This window comes from Lathyrus oleraceus, chromosome 1 (genome assembly GCF_024323335.1).
Source record: "Lathyrus oleraceus cultivar Zhongwan6 chromosome 1, CAAS_Psat_ZW6_1.0, whole genome shotgun sequence".
NCBI classification, from domain to species: domain Eukaryota; kingdom Viridiplantae; phylum Streptophyta; class Magnoliopsida; order Fabales; family Fabaceae; genus Lathyrus; species Lathyrus oleraceus.
The window spans coordinates 211,788,249-211,807,549 of record NC_066579.1 but is presented as its reverse complement, the minus strand read 5'-3'; the positions used below and the strand labels follow the sequence as shown (position 1 = coordinate 211,807,549).

At 39.1% G+C, this 19,301-nt stretch overlaps 1 non-coding gene across 1 annotated transcript; it reads left to right on the top strand.

The window, feature by feature from the left end:
- The first annotated feature begins 11,104 nt into the window (after positions 1-11,104).
- Positions 11,105-11,211, top strand: LOC127116149 (small nucleolar RNA R71). Its single transcript, XR_007801129.1, has one exon. It is a non-coding gene; the product is annotated as a small nucleolar RNA R71 (small nucleolar RNA).
- Positions 11,212-19,301: the final 8,090 nt, after the last annotated feature.

The window sequence follows — 19,301 nt, the reverse complement described above, 5'->3', positions numbered from 1 at the left end:
CAGACACCAAGTGTCAATCTATCGTTATCTATTGTTATGGTGTTTATCAAAGGCAATCAAAATAGGTGTTTTTAGAGTGTGCAATGAAAAGTAAAGTATTTAATAAAGTTTAATTAATAAAGACAGGGTCAAATGTAATTCACATAATCAAGTAATAATCCAAGTACTTGCTAATATAACTACTTATGGCCAATGTTTCCTACTTTGAAAAGAACTAATTTGACAGGAACTGTCGCTTTCGCGTATTCAGAACCGAGTTGTACTCCCTAATCAAACCCTCTTATTGTCACTTATAAAAAGGCGCGCATTGCGTTAGAGTAGTAAACCTATTTTTAAGAAATATAGTATCTTGACTAAGTTGAAAAGTATTATAAATTGGATTTCTTAAAAAAAAGAGGTTCTTAAGAACCAGACTCTAAACTTATAAACGCGTCCGAAAATAGTTTTAAAATCTCTTTTCTTCTTAAGTTAAAAACTCCTAATGAACTAAACAAAGCGCTTTCGCTGTTTTTGAAATAGTTAAAAACAATTAAGTTTAAATAGACGTTGGACGGCTTTCGATCTTACCCAACAGAATTGAAGTGCGGGAAAACTTAAGTTGAAAGTTAAAATAGCCCTTAAGTGCTTCTACGAACAATTGTACGGAGTATCGGTTCAATTATTATCCTTACATTCTAAGCTTATAAATTTAGTTAGACATGGTAAAGTAAAAGTGCATTAATTTAAATAAAAGTAGTGCGAGTGCGGAAAGTAAATAAAAGTAGTGCGAGTGCGGGAAAATAAATAATTTAAAGCGAGTGCGAGAAAATAAATAATTTAAAGCGAGTGCGAGGAAATAAATAAAAGTAAAGCGAGTGTGAGGAAATAAATAAAAGTAAAGCGAGTGCGAGGAAATAAATAAAAGTAAAGCGAGTGCGAGGAAATAAATAAAAGTAAAGCGAGTGCGAGGAAATAAATAAAAGTAAAGCGAGTGCGAGGAAATAAATAAAGTAAAGCGAGTGCGGGAAAATAAATAAAGTAAAGCGAGTGCGGGAAAATAAATAAGATAAAGACAAGTAATAAAAACCTGCTCCAATCGGAGGGTTGAATAAATTGCAAAGCGGAAATGAAAATGGCGGCAGGATTAACTTGCTTCCAAAGTGCTCCAAACTCGATTACAGACTCGATTACACAATTGTGGTAACACTCCAATGCGAAGCGATTACCACTTTAAAATACTGAATATATGCCTAAGTGAAACAAAGTTGCTCTGAGTTTGCCTCTGCTCTAAGTTTGGATGATTGAGAAAGTGATTTCGAGTTTCTATTTATAAGCAAGTAAAAAGATGGAAATGACAAGGAAGCCTTTCAACTTGAAAATGGGAGGGAAAGGTTTTCCTCTTCTGGCGCCCGCCACAAGGCCATGGCGCCCGCCACAAGGCCAATCTGAGGCGCCTTAGTGGAAGTAGTGGGAATGTGGCAGTTGAGGGAGGTTGAGCTTGGAAGCCACAAGTACAAAATGCTAAATTTTAGGGTTTTTAGCTCTTTTTCGCTCCTTTTCTCGACCGGGGCTCCGATTAAAGTAAAAACCTGAAAACAAAGAAAAACATAGTAATAACACAACAAAATAACAATAAAACAACTAGAATGCATGTGAAATCGGAGTCGAAAATACGGTAAATTTCAGTGTTATCAAACTCTCCCACACTTAAACCTTTGCTTGTCCTCAAGAAAAACATTAAAAAGCTCATAAAAGAAAAACTGGTGTAAACGAGTGTTTCAGGTAAAAATTCTAAGTTCAAGTCGGGATGTAGTGATAGGTACTAACTCAGTGAACTAAGGGTATCATGATGACACTAATCCGCAAATACGGACATAAAATTCATTCCTATATTAACCAACCCATATTATCCCACAATACCTAGGCCTGCCTCTTCATCTCTTTTTGTGTCCTTTTCATTCAGGCGCAATCACATTAAGCCCGTTATTCGTACATGCTTCATAGTAGAGTGGCTGTTACTTATTATGATCTGAGCATTGGGTTTCTGGAACATAAATATGTGTAAACCCTTTTATTGGACCCAAATGTAGTTGTGGGGGATCGGATCGTAATCCGCCCTACCGAGTTCAGTGCCAGATACCTCTGAACCAACTAACAGTGGGTAAGTTTTTCTTTTTCTTTTTCTTTTTGTAGCAAATTTTTAGAGTTCTTTGGTTTAAATGACTTTGTGAGGGTCACCTATACCGGAGTTGCCTTTTTGCTTTTTTATTTTATTTGTTTTGCTGGATCATTCGCTTATTTGCATTTGTCCCCTACGTAGAGGATGCGTAGGCCGGAGCTGACTGCTGTGATAAACTACTGAGGACTTATACGTAAATGATGATTAAGGCCATGGTATATGGGGTTTCGGGAGTGGTTCCTATATTTACGAAGTCTATGGTGCTAAAATAATACTGATTTTTCGCAAAGTTCTCCCAAGTCACCACATCCTTACTCAAAACATGTCTTTAAAACCTGAAAACTTTCGGAATAACACTGTTTTCTTTTGCAAAAAAATTTCGATGGGGCTAAAGGTATGGGAAATTAGATTGTACTAAAGATATACTATATTTGGTGACACGTCAGACTCATGCATTATACTAAAAAGCAAAATAAACAACTAAAAGGAAATAAAAATAAACAAGCTATCTAAAAACAGCAAAGAAAAGCGATAAAGAAAAAACAAGAAAGGTAATAAAGAAAAGACGATAGAGTCTCCTCCCACATTTAAATCGAACATTGTCCCCAATGTTTCGAAATAAGATAAGGGAAGAGTTACCTGACAACCTATTGCTGACCACTGGTGCCTTCGCCACCCTAAGGTGGACGACGGGATCGGGTACGACGACGATCTCTCTGATCCATCCTCGCCTGCAGGGTATCCTGAGCGGTCCTCACCTCTCGAAGGTTACCCAAAATGGAACCTTGCGTGGCTTCGATGAATGCCATGTGTCGCTGGTGGTAGTGTTGCTGGCGGGCTTGTGTATCTGTGATCGTTTGCAGAGACTGTAGAACAGTGTCATAGGACCTGTCTGTCCTCCGCTGCGATTCTTGCATGAAGCTCATGTTATTCGCCAGTTGTTGTTGGATGGTAGAGAGTAGGTCGTCACGCCTTTGCACTCTAGCCATGTGGTCACGCCACATCTCCTGTATAATATAAAAGCGAGGAGTGGTACCTGCAGAAGAAGAAGAAGATGGTGCGGTGTGTGGTGGTGAAGGATGATGGGGGGACACATGGGGTACGAGAGATCTCTCTCTCTGATCATATTCATCATTGGTGTCATGTCCCGCCTCATCAGGAATGTTAAGAGGAAGAGGACCCAAAACAGGTGGAGCATCTAAAGCGTAGGTCCAATTCCTCTCATCTCGTACATCTGTACGTCTAGTGCAAGGTAGAACAACAGATGGGATGGCTACACCATGAACCATAAGTATATAGCCTCCTTCTCTCCTCAAACGACACAATTTCATGTCTCTCATAAATTTTAGGTTAATTGTGCGAGGAGGTAAGGGGTATAGGGTAGCCATCTCATTGTCCAGATTAAGCGCCCGAGCAATAGACGTAATCAATCCACCAAAAGAAATCGGTCCCGCTTTATTCAAAGTTAAGGTCATATGAGCAAGCATGAACGGGACCGAATTAATTCATCTATTTGTGAGGCTTCCTTGCAAAAATAGAAGCTCTCTAGCATTAACCTTCTTTGGATTCTCCTGGCCAAAAATAGTACATGCCAACAGGTATCTAAAAACTCTGATGGTCGGGTTATGGATAGTCGAGGCAAGAACTCCTTCAAAAGAGTTTATGGAAGTGCTTGATAGTCTCTGCCAGAAGGAGAACACCTCAACTGACCAATCTGAATCTAAAGGTGCCTCACAAATAGCACCGTCCCCATGAGGGATTCCTAACAAGCCTGCCAGTTCATCGGTACTAAATTCATATTCAACAGCAAACATTCTAAATCTGACAGTACCGACTGTGCTAGCAGTGTTAGGATTGACAATATAGATTAAGAAACTCAAAAATTCAATTGTCAATCGCTCATAGGTAGGTTCTTTGTTGGAAAAGAAATTATGCAAACCTATGTTATCTAATAAATGAAATATGCTATGATAGATACCTAAAGTTTAGAGACAGTTTACGTCAACATACCTTGTCGGGAGGATCTCCCGATTTTGCAACCGTTCGATGATTTTTCTTTGTCTATCCCCCGGTTTCCTTCCTCGAAGAATGAATCCATTAAACTCCATTTGTGTAGCTCTTGAAAAGTGACGAAGAAGATGAAGTGGAATGTGAAAAGGTTGGATTTTTACGAAATCCGCCGGATGAAAATGAAAATGGAAATCGGAAAAATGATTTGTACGGTGTGGTGATTAGAAAGGTATGAGCTTTTTGTGGGTTCAAGGATGTTTTTGCAAGGTGGAAAAATGGGTTTGGAAGGTTGTAAGGTGTGAAAATGGTGAAGAAAGGGGTTCTTCCCCGATCTTTTACAGACGCTGTGGCGGGCGCCACAAAGCAAAATCTGGCTGGGCCGAATTTTGGTCCTTTGGCTTGGGCTTCTCTTGTCTTTTGGCTTTGAGGGGTCCGAATAGCATTTGTCTTGTGATTTTCCTAGTATCATTGACTTGCATAATTTTTATAGAAGTAAAAATAAAATAAAACAAAAATTAAATATTAGACTAATAAATAAATAAACAAATAAAATAAAAAATGCAAATAAAACGAACATAAGACATATATAGATAAAAGTAGAAATATCAATGTATAGACATAGTTTATATAATATTCCAAATGCGATAATATAAAATGAGTTATGTAAATACGAGAAATATAAAAAAGAGATGAAATAAGATGAAATGGTGAGATCATATAGTAGGGATGTCGTCTTCCTGAGTGGATCCACGGAGCATGGCTACCTCTTGCCTGAGCTCTGCGATCTCCTGATATAAATAGTCACCTTCGGTAGCGTGGGTGAGATCAGACACTCCCGTCTGTAAAGTAAGGTCAACTACCTTCTGTCTAAGCTCTGCGATCTCTCTGCGACACTCAGCAATCTGGGTGCGGATGTCGGGGGTCTGCAATGAAAGATTATTAGAGAAAACAATGATCATAGGAGAAGGCGGTGTAGGCGTGTACTCATTAATGGGTGGTGATCTCGACTCCTCGACGGTCTCTCCCTGGCCCTCTAGAGCATAACTCTAATTCGCTGGATCATGCACACTGGTCCTCATAGGATCTGGCAGTGTGAAATAATGGATAGCCTCGCTGTCGACCAGCAATCGGAACTGACATGGGTGAAAAGAGGCTTTCCTCATCAACCCTCTGGTCAAACAGAAGTCGATGTCCATGGTAGTGTACCCACAGTAGATCTGGAGATATGACAGCTTGCGAGACAGACCTAAAGCGACAGCAATCTGCGTGATGATCTCGCCCACATGGATGAATCCTTCGGTAGATCTGGAGACACCACTGAGACTATATAACAAAAAGTTCCCACATGCTACTAGGCGAGACTGGGATGCACAAAGTAGTAGGAAGATCTCCTCTTCACTCAGTAATGTCTTTGCATCCGGCCTTCCCATGAAGGAATGTGCCAATATCATTTGAAAGTATCTAAAGGCGGGGTTATGTATAACATGAGATAGTTGCGTAGATGGATCCTGGCTTCCGCCACCTGATATATCACTCCAAAACTTCTCCACCTCCTTACCCAAAAAATATCCCATAGGTGTCTCCGGGATAGCATCAGGAGTGGTCTGGAAGCCTAATAGGTCGCTGAACTCTTTCTGGCTGAAAGAGTACTCAACTCCAAAGAGCCTGAAAGCAGCATACCCATCTGGTCCAAAGTATGGGTCATAGTCGAATGAACTCAGGAACTCCAATGTCAGGTTCCTGTAGGTGTTACTCAAGTCGTCAGCAAACTCGTCCCAGTTAAGCTGGTGGCAAAGGAATCGGATACTCGGCTCAATGCCCAGTGCCTCCATACAGTGTTGATCAGGGTAACGTGTGGGTGCCATAGGGCGCTGATACAGAGCGATGTAGCGCTCTCTCTGAGCATTATCTCTATAGGCCAAGTGCATATCATCGAAATCCTGCATCCTATAAAAGTTAAGAAAGTGATCCTGAAAATGTAAACCATTCAAATTTTTAGTCTCGATGCAAAATATGATAAAATAAAATAAAAATAAAATTAAATAAATGCGAAAAAGTAAAATGAAAGAGAAACCATGGGTTGCCTCCCACGCAGCGCATGTTTCACGTCATTAGCTTGATGATTAGAATTTATACACCTGTAGTAGTAGGGATTAATGGATCAATCAGGGTGTGGCTTGAGTAGTATGCTGGAATGTCTCCTCCTTCGTAGAGCTTCAGTCTTTGTCCATTTACAATGAATGGACTACAGGTTTCGTTCTTGATTTCTACGGCTCCGGATCTCAGAATCTTTGATACTCGAAGGGACCAGTCCATCTTGAACGTAGCTTTCCCGGGAAGAGTCGTAACCTAGAGTTGAAAAGGAGAACAGGATCGCCTACATTGAAGTTTTTCTTTACTATTCTTTTATCGTGATAGGCTTTTGTCCTCTCTTTATATATTTTTGCATTCTCGTAGGCCGATTGCCTAAGTTCTTCTAGTTTATGAATGTCTAGGGTACGCTTTTCTCCAGCGGCTAGGTAGTCTAAATTCAAAGTTTTAATGGCCCAATAGGACTTATGCTCTAATTCGAACGGTAAGTGATAGGATTTTCCATAGACTATTTGGTAAGGAGTAGTTCCTATAGGGGTTTTGAAAGCGGTTCTATAGGCCCATAATGCTTCTTGAAGCTTCTGAGACCAGTCTCTCCTAGAAATAGAAACATTTTTCTCTAGGATTTGTTTTATCTCCCTATTAGATACTTTTACTTGGCCAATAGTTTGTGGATGGTATGGTGTTGCTACTCTATGCCTAACTCCATATTTTCTTAAAAGTTTGTCAAATATTCTCGATATAAAGTGTGATCCTCCATCGCTTATGACTAAACGTGGTGTTCCAAATCTAGGGAATATATAATTTTTAAATAGTTTGATTACTACCCTAGTGTCGTTTGTGGGTGCAGCTATAGCTTCAATCCACTTAGACACATAGTCTACAGCTACTAAGATGTACGTATTTCCTAAGGATGGTGGGAAAGGTCCCATGAAATCTATACCCCAAACGTCAAAGAGTTCTACTTCCTGAATGTTTCTTAGAGGCATTTCATCACGCCTTGAAATGTTTCCAGTGCGTTGGCATCTATCACATTTGACAATGCAAGCATAGACATCACGCCACATGGTAGGCCAGAATAGGCTAGCTTGAAGAATCTTGGCGTATGTCTTAGAGGTGCTCGCATGTCCACCATAAGGTGCAGAATGACAATGCTTGATAATATTATTTACCTCTTCTCCCGGAACGCAACGACGACAAATGCCATCGTTACCCCTTTTGAAAAGGAGCGGTTCGTCCCAATAGAAGTTTCTCACATCGTGGAAGAATTTCTTCTTGCGGTGGTAGTCAAGATCAGGGGGTACTATATCAGCAACTAGGTAATTTACGAAGTCTGCATACCAGGGTACGTTACTTATTGCTAAGGAGTTTTGGGGATGCTCATGAGGGCTTAGGTTATCATCTTCAATGGTTTCTACTCTAGCTATCTGTCTATCATAGGCGAAATCATCATTTATGGGTACTAGTTCTGGTTTTAGATGTTCTAGCCTAGAAAGGTGATCGGCTACTACATTTTCTGTGCCTTTTTTATCTCTTATGTCTAAATCAAACTCTTGTAGTAATAGAATCCATCGGAGTAACCTGGGCTTGGCATCTTTTTTACTTAATAGGTAACGAATGGCAGCCTGATCGGTGTAAACTATAATTTTTGCTCCTACTAGATAAGATCTAAATTTGTCTATAGCAAAGACTACAGTGAGTAATTCTTTTTCAGTTGTTGCATAGTTAAGTTGGGCAGCATCTAGGGTTCTACTGGCATAATAAATGGCATGCAATTTTTTTATCTTTCCTTTGTCCTAGAACGGCTCCAACTGCATAATCACTAGCATCGCACATTATCTCAAAAGGTTCTGAACAATCAGGTGGTTTCATAATGGGTGTTGAGATTAACGCTTGCTTTAAAAGATTGAATGCGTCATTACATTTTTCATCGAAAATGAATTCAGCATCTTTCATTAAAAGTCCAGTTAAAGGTTTGGTTATTTTGGAGAAGTCTTTAATAAAACGCCGATAGAATCCAGCGTGTCCAAGAAAGCTTCGGACTTCTCTGATAGTTTTAGGGGGTTTTAGGTTTTCTATAACTTCTATTTTAGCTCTATCTACCTCTATACCTTTTTCGGAAACTATATGTCCTAAAACTATTCCTTCGGTCACCATGAATGACACTTTTCACAGTTTAGCACGAGGTTCACCTCCACGCATCTCTCCAGGATTTTCTCCAGGTTAGCAAGGCAATTGTGGAAATCAAATCCGCAAACCGAGAAATCATCCATGAACACTTCCATGATACCATCTAGGTAATCTGCAAAGATTGACATCATGCAGCGTTGGAAAGTAGCTAGTGCATTACAGAGGCCGAATGGCATTCGTCTGTAGGCAAAAGTTCCATAAGGGCATGTAAAGGTAGTTTTTTCTTGATCTTCGGGGTGGATATGTATTTGGAAGAATCCAGAGTATCCATCTAGATAGCAGAAGTAAGAGTGTCTGGCTAGACGCTCCAACATTTGGTCTATAAATGGTAAAGGGAAATGATCCTTCCTGGTTGCTTTATTTAATTTTCTATAATCTATACACATTCGTCATCCTCCTTCTAAATGTTTTGCTACATGTTCACCTTTATCGTTTTGCACGACTGTGATGCCTCCCTTTTTAGGTACTACATGCACAAGGCTTACCCACTTACTATCCGAGATTTGATAGATTATACCTCCCTCAAGTAACTTAAGAACTTCCTTTTTAACAACATCACTCATTATAGGGTTTATTCTTCTCTGATGTTCCCTGGAGGGTTTTGAATCTTCTTCTAGTGAAACCCGATGCATGCATACGGATGGGCTTATACCTTTCAGGTCAGAGATATTATATCCTAAGGCTGAGGGATGTCTTCGTAAGACGTTTAAAAGTTGGTTCGTTTCCTCTTGGCTCAAGGTAGAACTGACTATAACTGGACGGTTCATCTTTTCATCGAGGAACTCATATCTCAGGTTCTTAGGCAGATCCTTCAGTTCTAAGGTTGGTTTCTTAGGACATGGCATAGGATCTGGGGTAAGGGATAAACATTCATAAAGGTTATCATCGATGTAGGGTTTCTTAAAGTCATCATCTTCCCTTATGAGAGTTGATGGTAACTTAATTGTTTTTATAATTTCTTCTTGTTCTAATTCTCTAACACATTCATCAATGATATCTAAGGCATAACACGCGTCTCCCATCACAGGAGCCATAAGAAATTTCGAAAGTATAAATTCTATTTTCTCGTCACCTACCTCAAATGTCAACTATCCTTTCTTGACATCTATTATGGCTCCTGCAGTCGATAAGAATGGTCTACCTAGAAGGATTGCTATATCATTGTCCTCTTTGATGTCCATGATAACAAACTCGGTAGGGATAAATAACTGACCTATCCTAACAAGGACATCTTCTAAAATGCCTATTGGATACTTAACAGATCTATCTGTTAACTGAAGTGACATCTTAGTGGGCTGTAATTCTCCTAAGTTTAACCTCTCACAAACCGCTAAAGGCATTAAGCTCACACTAGCTCTTAGGTCTAGAAAAGCTTTTTCGATGACATGATTACCCAAAAGACAAGGAATGGATAAATTTCCAGGATCTTTATCTTTCTTTTCTAATTTGTCCTCGGAAATAGCATTACATTCCAAAGGCTTCGGATCGTCAAGTCTACGTTTGTTGGTAAGGATGTCTTTGAGAAACTTTGCATAAGAAGGTATTTGGGTGATGGCTTCTGTGAAAGCGATTTCTACATGAAGTTTTTCTATAACTTTAATAAACTTTTGATAGTGATTATTAATCTGGGTTTGTTTGAGTCTTTACGGATATGGTATAGGTGGTTCATATGGCGGGGGTGGTACGTAAGTTTTATCTTTAGGTTCTTCTCGTTTTTCTCGACCTTCCTGGTTTTTAGGTTCCTCTGGTTCCTTTACTTCGTCCGTGGGTTTGGTACATTCCTTAGAAGTTTCGGGTTCACTCAATCTAGGGTTTGGTGGCTCATCATAAGCATTCCCACTTCGTAGGATAATGGAATTGGCTTGTCCTCTCGGGTTTTGTTGAGGTTGTCCAGGGAATTGTCCTCTAGGTGTAGTCTGAGGGGCTTGGTTTAAAGTTACCTGAGAGATCTGGGTTTCAAGCATCTTAGTATGAGTAACTATTTGGTCAACCTTGGTTCCTAATTGAGTAATCAATTCGTTAACATGAATGTTTTGGTTCATGAACTCCTTGTTTTGTTGGGTTTGAGTAGTGATAAAATTTTCCATAATTTTTTGAAGGCGCGGCTTTGGTGGCACAGGTTGCATAGGTTGATTTGATCTTGGGGCTTGATAACTAGGTCTCGGAGGTGCATTATTTTGGATTGGGTTATTATTTTTATAGGAGAAGTTCAGGTGATTCCTCCATCTAGGGTCATAGGTATTTGAGTATGGGTTGCCTTGGGTGTAGTTTACTTGCTCAGAGTGGGTTTCGTTTAATAGACTGCATTCTGCAGATTAGTGTCCTTTGGTTCCACATATCTCACAATCCGACAAAACTGCGACTATAGTATTCGGGTTTATGCATATATGCTCGACCTCAAGGGCTAATGCATCCATTTTAGCTTGCATCATGTCTATAAAGCTTAGTTCATGCACTCCTCCTTGGGCTTCCTTCTTCTCAACTGTCACTCGTTCGACTCCCCATGATTGATGGTTTTGAGCCATATCTTCGATGAGGGCACTAGCTTCAGGATAAGGTTTGTTCATCAGAGCACCGCCTGCGGCAGCGTCGATGGTCATCTTCGTGTTATAGTGAAGTCCATTATAGAAGGTTTGAATGATTAACCAATTTTCTAAACCATGACGTGGGCATGCTCGTAACAACTCTTTATATCTCTCCCATGCTTCGAACAGCGATTCTCCTTGGTTTTGGGTAAATCTAGTTATATGGTTTCGAAGAACGGCGGTCTTACTCGGGGGAAAGTATCTAGTAATAAAAACTCTTCTAAGGTTATCCCAAGTCGTAATGGAATTGGGTGGAAGGGAATCTACCCATGATAGGGCTTTATCTTTGAGGGAAAAAGGGAATAATCTTAAACGTATTGCCTCAGGAGAAGCTCCATTGGTTTTAAAAGTGTCTGCTAATTGAAGAAATATTTTTAAATGTTGGTTTGGGTTCTCAGTAGCGAGACCTGCGAATTGTCTTTGTTGCACTAGTTGCAACAGGGATGGTTTAAGTTCAAAATTATTAGCTGGGATGGTTGGGTTTACTATACTAGAACTAGGTTCTTCATTTGATGGTTGAGCGAAATCTTTAAGAGGTCTTTGGTTTTGTTCTTAGGCCATAGCTCTCTTAATTCTATGAAAAAATAAACGTGCGCGAGCGTAATGTTCAGGTTCCGCCAGAGGGTATACTAAGCCTAAACTTTCGGTGCTGCGAGTTCTTCGCATTGACCGGCGGGAAAAAGCCTAAGTCTAAACGATATAACTATGGAAAAATGGAATTTGACTAAATTGGTCCCCGACAACGGCGCCAAAAACTTGATGCGTGTGCTTTTCACAAGTATACGAACGCGTCAGAGTAATATAAAAGATTGTCGAATCCACAGACACCAAGTGTCAATCTATCGTTATCTATTGTTATGGTGTTTATCAAAGGTAATCAAAATAGGTGTTTTTAGAGTGTGCAATGAAAAGTAAAGTATTGAATAAAGTTTAATTAATAAAGAAAAGGTCGAATGTAATTCACATAATCAATTAATAATCAAAGTACTTGCTAATAGAACTACTTATGGGAAATGTTTCCTACTTTGAAAAGAACTAATTTAACAGGAACTGTCGCTTTCGCGTATTCAGAACCGAGTTGTACTCCCTAATCAAACCCTCTTATTATCACTTATAAAAAGGCGCGCATTGCGTTAGAGTAGTAAACCTATTTTTAAGAAATATAGTATCTTGACTAAGTTGAAAAGTATTATAACCTGGATTTCTTAACAAAAAGAGGTTCTTATGAACTAGACTCTAAACCTATAAACGCATCGGAAAATAGTTTTAAAATCTCTTTTCTTCTTAAGTTAAAAACTCCTAATGAACTAAACAAAGCGCTTTCGCTGTTTTTGAAATAGTTAAAAACAATTAAGTTTAAATAGACGTTGGACGGCTTTCGATCTTACCCAACGGAATTTAAGTGCGGGAGAACATAAGTTGAAAGTTAAAATAGCCCTTAAGTGCTTCTACGAACAATTGTACGGATTATCGGTTCAATTATGATCCTTACATTCTAACCTTATAAATTTAGTTAGACATGGTAAAGTAAAAGTGCATTAATTTAAATAAAAGTAGTGCGAGTGCGGAAAGTAAATAAAAGTAGTGCGAGTGCGGGAAAATAAATAATTTAAAGTGAGTGCGAGAAAATAAATAATTTAAAGCAAGTGCGAGGAAATAATTAAAAGTAAAGCGAGTGCGAGGAAATAAATAAAACTAAAGCGAGTGCGAGGAAATAAATAAAAGTAAAGCGAGTGCGAGGAAATAAATAAAGTAAAGCGAGTGCGGGAAAATAAATAAAGTAAAGCGAGTGCGGGAAAATAAATAGAGTAAAGCGGGTGCGGGAAAATAAATAAGATAAAGACAAGTAATAAAAACCTGCTCCAATCGGAGGGTTGAATAAATTGCAAAGCGGAAATGAAAATGGCGGCAGGATTAACTTCCTTCCAAAGTGCTCCAAACTCGATTACAGACTCGATCACAGACTCGATTACACAATTGTGATAATACTCCAATGCGGAGCGATTACCACTTTAAAATACTGAATATATGCCTAAGTCAAACAAAGTTGCTCTAAGTTTTCCTCTGCTCTAAGTTTGGATGATTGAGAAAGTGATTTCGAGTTTCTATTTATAAGCAAGTAAAAAGATGGAAATGACAAGGATGCCCTTCAACTTTAAAATGGGAGGGAAAATTTTTCCTCTTGTGGCGCCCGCCACAAGGCCAATCTGAGGCGCCTTAGTGGAAGTAGTGGGGAACGTGGCAGTTGAGGGAGGTTGAGCTTGGACACGTCATGGCAGGGTCTATGGCGCCAACTATGGTGGAAGCCACAAGTACAAAATGCTGAATTTTAGGGTTTTTAGGTCTTTTTCGCTCTTTTTCTCGATCGGGGTTCCGATTAAAGTAAGAACCTGAACACAAAGAAAAACATAGTAATAACACAACAAAATAACAATAAAACAACTAGAATGCATGTGAAATCAGAGTCGAAAATACGGTAAATTTCAGTCTTATCAGTCATGATGAATAATAATGTATGATAGAATGTTATAGGTCACGCAGATTCAAAACTCTGATACATTCTGAATAATCTGTATATGCCATTCGCTATAAGTTCAAAAGTTCAACACAATATGAGTATCAAGGTAGGTAGAATCTATGGCTTCCTGCAATAAAAACCCATATCCCCCTCATAGGTTGGACTATGCTTCAAGGTGGTACCTAGAAGGCCTCCTAGAGTCATCGACTCGAAATGGAAATACCCTGATGTAGTGATTACTCACGGGAAAAAAGTACTTCCAAGTGAATCTAGTATGGGTGTGGTTCTCGTTATAACCCAACGCGTGAAACGCAGGCGTACACAACTATCCACGAGTCTATCCTATGTGTATACTAAGCTCGGTTATAGAGTTTTCCTCTCATGTAGTCTATCCCAACCCAACAACAGCATGACAAATAATATTTAGAATAATAAATTAAATGGGGTAAATAAAGAGAGTAAATCTATAGAGGCAAGCAACTAAGCTAATGGAGAAGCGATCAAAACTAGGCTCGACTCCTTTTAGAGACTAGGAAATGCTCCAAGAAGCAAAGTCTCCAGCAGAGTCGCCAGCTGAAGCTAGCGGAAATATACCCAAATGTATCGCACGCTCGAACATACAACAAAGTCGCCATCGAACTTTATTTATTCCAGAAGGAAAAGGAAAACATCGATAAAACCCGGGGGAAAGAGATATGTTGGGTAAGGAATTCGGTTATGCAAGGGGAAGGTATTAGCACCCCAAATATCCATAGTACTCCATGGGAACCGTTTTGATTGTTCTCTCTCGAATAGGTGTTATCTAAAGATTACTCGTAAAAGAATGGGAAAGAAAGAGAAATAGATAGAGCGCTCGGTGAGGACTGGGGCCCTCATGCCTATGTATCCTCATAGTGCAATGAGGAATTCAAAGCTTCGTAGTTAAAGAAACTAGAGGTGGGAGATGAAAAGAAGTGTGATCAAAGTATGGTCTAAACCAGAGAATAATGTTTTGAACTCTAACGAGGGTGAAAAGATAAACCCAAGAGTAAGATGGCTATTACCAATACGTGGGCTAGTAGGACCACCACTATAGTGTAAAGTCGAAAAGACGAAGAAATAGGTGTTTGGGCACAGCCCCAAACATCTCTTGGTTCACAAGGTGACGCAAGAAGGAGCATAAAAAGGTAGTGTATTTAGCTCAAATATAATTGGTATATCATGTGGAGTGAAGGAAGGTAGATTATGAATGTATCATGGAAGTGAATGGAATGAAGTGATCAAGGTCACAGAATTGAATACTTGGTGACAAGTGACTGGAGAAGTATTGTTTGAAACCGAAAGGTGAAAGTGTATTGGAATCCCTAAGAGAAATGAGATTTATACCATAGAGCGAAATAGCTTTAACTGATACGTGAACTAGTAGGACCTCCACTATAGGGTGATTAGCCAAAAAATTAGGAATTAAGTGTTTGAGGGTGTAGCCCAAACAATTCTAGGTAAAAATACAGACTATTCGCTATACGTCCTAAAAGGGTATGTATGGAATTCCAAAGAAAGTGTATTTCGATGTCAAAGGAATAATGTGTCACTGGGTGAAAGATTTATGATCAAAGGTAGATAATGGATCGTGAAAGATATGGATGGTTCCCTAAGGCGGAGGGAGGAATAATTAGAAGTATGCTCTCCAAGGATTCACATCCTCGTGCCTACGTATTCCCATCGTGCAATGAGAAAGTCAGAGAAATCATAGTTCGGGACCACGAGAAATTGAGAGAGAGAAATACAGTGACGAAGAGTATAATCTATACCAATGATACGTCTCGTGATTGTATATAAAATATAGTCTATCGGGTACTTGATTGCAAGTGCACAATCCATTCGTTTTAGTTTTAAAAGATATCGAACCCACAGGGACCGATGGTCAAACTTATGCTATCGGCGTTACTATGTTTAGCTAAGGAAATGATTTTTAGAGGTTTGGTTAAACAAAATTTAAAAATCTAAAGAAACTTCAGTTTTAAGAAAATATTAATAGAGGGATATCAGTATGCAACGCATTAATCGTCAGGGATTCGATAAGTCACCGGTGTATATTTTAATTACCAAATATATTTCAGTAGAAAATACTTATTTAAAAGGCTTTATCTCACACTCTCGTGATTGTTGACTCGGACTATACTTTTAAGTCAGAATGCAGGCTCTCGTTGTCCCATTTGAAGTTAAAAATACTTTTTGAAAATAAATAAGTTCTAATTTCTTTTAAAGTGCTTTCGCTGTTTTTAAAATCAATGCCTAGTTTTTACTATCCAGTTCGACCCTCACGCTCTCGCGATTGTCGGTTCTCACCTTAGTTAATTTACCACTCTTGTGGAAAAACAGTATTAAATAGCTTCTCACTCTCGTGACAAAGTTAATTAAATTTAAATTAAAAACCACGGCCAAAAAGATTGTTTAAGAACAGAAGTTTTACACCGATTATTATTAAATCCCGTCTAATTAAATTGCTTACATACCGATACCGGTAGTTTAGCCGGACATGTTAAATACCGCAAACACAGACGAGCATAAACAGATTAATAATACAACAAACATAATTATAATAATAATAAAGCAATAACATTAATAATTGAATAAAAACCTGGAAATTGGATTAATCGAATATGCCGAATCTTAAAGTACTTGAGCAGTCCTCCACAGGTCGGTAGGATTCTGCTTCTTCGAAATAATTGCTTAAACTAAATTAAATAAATTGCAGTAGTTCCCCAGTGTAGGAAACTAATACTTTGGCTAAATTAAAAACGGAAAGGGAAAGGGAAAATCAAAGCTCTAAACAGAATGGTAAACAAATTGCGGTAAAAGAAAACAATGTTGTTGAAGAAAAAAAAATAGAAAACAGAATTGTTATGGAAAATAAATGCAGAGAAAAATCTTGAAAGCTGGCTTCAGGGAGAAAAATCAAGCTTTCGTAGGTTTCCAACTTCCATCCTTTTATATTCTCCATTTGGTCTTGGCAGTTGAGAGAAATAAGGGTGACTTGGTTGAGTGAAAAATTCACGGGAAAGTGGGCTGAGAAACGAGAAAAATGGGCGTGTGGATCACTTCTGTTGACAAATTCAATACGCTGCTTTTGGCCTTGTGACGGTCGTGGTGGGCCTGTGACGGTTGTGACACCCAGGGCGTGACGGTCTTGACAGGGTTTGTGACGGTCGTCACATGCACATAATTTGTATTTTCTGCTTTACTGTTGTTTTCTCTTATGTTTCTTCTTCTTTTCCTTCCTTTTCTATACTTTGCTCATTTAAACATGGGAATTGAAATACCTGTAAAAATAACTCGAACACTTACGGAATAATCGGAATATAAATAAAAGTGGTTTGATTTATGAGTGTAAATCAAGGCAAATATGTGATGTATTTTCGCGTTATCAAACTCCCCTAAACTTGAATCTTTGCTTGTCCTCAAGCAAATAATCAGTATAAAATTTGAAACACTAGTTAAACGTGAATATATAACACATTTCCAATTCGTACGTGGTTGTTAGGTACTTCGTTAACATGACAGATACTCAAGCAAAACACTAAAGATACAATGATGACACAAGCAATAAGCATTAACGTAGATCTCTCTTTTGTACAAACCAGTTCGAATCATGCTATTATAGCTCAAACTAATGCTTCTCGTTCTTATTTAACCCGGTTTCATTCTAGCGCAATCACATTAAGCCCTTAGCCTTTACACACACTTAGTGAAGTAGTCGGTTAGTGGCTTTGATCTCTTTTTAGCACGGGGTGTGGTACACTAGTGTGGTAACCCTTTATATATCCCATTTTAAGGTTGTGGGGGATCGAACCGTTGTTCGCCCTACCAAGTCCAGTACCAGGTACCTCTGAACTAACCGGTAACGGGTTTTTCTGTTCCTTCCTTTTTTACATCTTGCTGTATGGTGCATTTTCAATTTCTCGATAGCAAAAGTATGAAGGATCTTATTAATTCATAGGCATCAATCACTTATATTCATTGGCTCTTCACATGGTTTGTGTATAAGATGGTGATGACTGCTACTATAAACTACTAGGGGTTAATCTAGAACGGAGACTTAAGGTATTAGTATAATAGGTATTCAAACTGATCTCGCAAAAGTGAGAGATCTAAGGTGTCAGGACGATATCAATCTTGTTAGATTTTTCTCAACTTCCTAACAGAACCTATGTAAGACAACCTATATACTCGTGGTATGCATTTAACTTTAAAACAAAAATTTTTTTTATGGAAAAATAGAAATAAATGAACGATTAGATACGAACAAATAAACGAAAGACAAATTTTTTCTTATGGCTAAAAATAGACACAAATAAAGGAAAGACAAGGATTTCCTCCCACACTTAAACAAAGCATTATCCTCAATGAGACAATATAAAGATTGAAAAGGGAAGAAACAGGAGGATCACTACTCCTCGCCACGATGTTGGGCTATGCGTTCTCTAACTCTTGCTCATGCACGTTCACTTCTACCACGTTGTGTAGGATCCAACCCCACATGCTAAGTGTACTCCTGGATGGCATCAACGCGATGTGTCAAGGAACTCATCTCTTTGAAAAGTTACGCCATCCCATGGTCGTGCCAGTTCGCATAGTCATGCTGATCTCTATGTATCTGTTGGATTGTTTGCATCATTTCTATCTGGCGGTCTTCCATCCTCTGGTTATGTCGCAACATCTCAGCATAGATGTCTTCCATCGTGTCAGGTCGGTGTTCGTTTCTTCGTTGGCCTCGGGACGATGTCTCTGCAGCATACTCAGGAGGTGGCTTTGGCATTTGTCGGTCAAGTTCCTCTTCAATTTCATCAGCTCCATTATTAGGATCTTCTACAATGGGCTCACGAGTGTTCAGATCAAAAATCCAATTCGCCATATTTTGCGGATCTGTACAGTTCCTGTTGGGCATAATGGTACATCGAACTATCTTGTTCCGAACCATAGGGGGGTATTTCCCGTCGTCTCTGACCTTGATGAGGTGCGAATAATGGCAATAGTCGATGTTGAGGAACTCGGCTGGCAAAGCAGGTAAGTTGTCGAGCCTATCCCCCATATTCATGCCTAATGCTATGAAGGAGATGATTCCTCCGAAGCCGAACGCCGTGTTGCCTCTCATGCATGCAGCCTGGATGTTGGCCAACAAGAATGGGGTGGCATTGAACACCACTGGAGTGAACACATAGTGAAGAAAGAAGAGCTCCTTAGAGTTTACCTTATGATTGTTGACTCTTTCGAAAACCGTGTGCCCTAAGACTCGGTGGAAATATCATATAGTCGGGTTATGGATGTATGTTGCATTGAGCGCATCCCAGCTTGTGACGTTCACGTTGGTGAGGCTGCGCCACACTCCAAATGCTATTTCCGACCTTCCCTCTGAGATACAGCAGTGAACTCCATCTCCATGTCGGAAACCAAGTATTCACGCTATTTGCTGTTACGGTCGTCACACGTAACGGTCTTGCGTAACGCCTCTGTGACGGGTGTAACACTGCATGTGACGGTCGTCACATGCAACGGTCACAATTTTTGCAAAAAGGCCAAAAATATATAAATAATTTAACAGCAGTAACACAATAGTAACGATAATAGAAACACCGTACAACAGCAGTATAAAAATAAAATAGGAGGAGTATGGAATTAACAGCAGTAAAAAAAATAAACTGATGGAGGTAGATTAAATTTATTATAGAAGAAAAACGAAATAACAATGTTATTTAAATTAAATTAAAAG